A 1,001-nucleotide genomic window follows, 5' to 3' on the forward strand; every position below is an offset into this window, starting at 1 on the left:
TCGTCCTGCCCACCCCCCACTCCCTGTGTTGTGGCTCTATCCCCCCCGTTCCCATTGGATCAATCCCCAGACGCCTCGCCCCACCTGTGTCAGGTGCCTAGCAATCCCTTCCCGCACGTGGCCCAGCTGGAGGCTCTCTGGTCCCCATTCGTCCCCCAATTTAGGAAAAAAGGGTCCTTTCCCACAGCCTTGGATCTGGAGTGCTCAGCCGCCAGTGCAGTTCGGGCGGCCCGGCCAGGCTTAGGGGAGACCCCCAAGTGCTGGGAAGAGGTGTTCCTGGGGCCTTGAAACCTTCCAGACCCGCTCAGTATAAACCGCCTTGGGCTTGTGTCAACATCCGAGGCTGGAGACTGGCGGCGGCTGGGGACGGGCTCCGACTAAGGGACGGGAAGACGGGAGGGTGGGGAATGGAGGGGGGTCTATGGGATAGAAGGAGGGGTCCTTTGGGGAAGATTCCCGAGCGGTCCTTGGTGGGGGAGGGGTCCGTAAGAATAAGGAAGGCCGTCTGGGCAGGGCTTGAAATTAGGGGCTTTAGGGAGCCCACGCCCAGCGGTCACGGAGAGGTTGGGTACTTGGGCCTTTGTCCTGTGTTCCCCGCGCCCACCCGCCCTCCTTTCTGTGCCACCGCGTGAGGGGAGAGGTGTGTTGCAGTGGTGATGCCAAGGCGTGAGCTGCTGACCACCATCTATCGCTTCCCCTCCCCACCCAGCCCCTTGGCGCCTTCCTCCAAATCCGGGGGGATACGGAGGGGGTCACATAGCGTGACTCATCCCCTCTTCCATCCCACCCCCGCTGGGGCCCAGGAAGGGAAGGTTTAGAAACTCGGCGGCGGCTCTCCCGTTTCCATAGCAACCGTGCGGTTGTTTTTGCGAATCCCCTCCCATCGTCCACACTTTTCACCCCAGATTGTGGCCCGGGGTCTGAGCCTCCGGGCGCGGTGCAGAGGGGTACAGCCCAACCCCTTCCTCGCGACTCCCAGGAAGGTCAGCGCGGGCAGGCGG

The sequence above is a fragment of the Myotis davidii genome, unplaced genomic scaffold (genome assembly GCF_000327345.1).
Source record: "Myotis davidii unplaced genomic scaffold, ASM32734v1 scaffold2763, whole genome shotgun sequence".
NCBI lineage: Eukaryota > Metazoa > Chordata > Mammalia > Chiroptera > Vespertilionidae > Myotis > Myotis davidii.